The following is a 613-nucleotide window of genomic DNA, read 5'->3' on the forward strand; positions in this document are numbered from 1 at the left end:
CACACACACACACACACACACACACACACACCCCTTAATAATAACTGCCTCAGGGCCATTGAGATGGCTCAGCAGGTGTAGGTGCTTGACACAATTCCTAACAATCTGACTCCAATCCTTGGGACCCATGAGATGGAGGGAGGAAACTGACTTCTTCAAGGCATCCTCTGGTCTCCACACACGCTCCATGGCTGATTCACCACCAAAAACACATACATAAATGAAATTTAAAAATAGCTCCCCACCCCTTCTACATGATGTCCAGCATTGGGCTTTGACATTCTTGAGAACATGGAGTTTCTAGAACCTTTGACACCAGGAATCTGAGGAGACTTAATAGAAACAAAAGGAAAATGATTTTCTTTTTATACAGTGACTGAAGTAAAATGTTCAGATTACTGAAGGTTAAAAATTTGTAACACTGATAAGTGTTTATAAGTACAATGGAAAAATCATAATTTCAGTGAAATTCTTCTTGTCCCTAAGCATAAGTAACTTTCTTGATTGATTCACTGGTGCTACGAGAATCTCTAATATTGAATTTTGATTGACTATCTCAGGAATATATGCTAAAAATTGTTCTAAGATAAACCTTTTTGTATACAGAAAATTA

The 613-nt window shown here is 37.5% G+C and overlaps 1 non-coding gene across 1 annotated transcript; it reads left to right on the forward strand.

Moving 5' to 3' along the window:
• The first annotated feature begins 246 nt into the window (after window positions 1-246).
• LOC128112353 (small nucleolar RNA SNORD88) lies at window positions 247-332 on the forward strand. Its single transcript, XR_008218971.1, has one exon. It is a non-coding gene; the product is annotated as a small nucleolar RNA SNORD88 (small nucleolar RNA).
• The last annotated feature ends 281 nt before the right edge of the window (window positions 333-613 follow it).

The sequence above is a fragment of the Peromyscus californicus genome, unplaced genomic scaffold (genome assembly GCF_007827085.1).
Source record: "Peromyscus californicus insignis strain IS unplaced genomic scaffold, ASM782708v3 Scaffold_16__1_contigs__length_79575227, whole genome shotgun sequence".
Classification (NCBI taxonomy): Eukaryota; Metazoa; Chordata; class Mammalia; order Rodentia; family Cricetidae; genus Peromyscus; species Peromyscus californicus.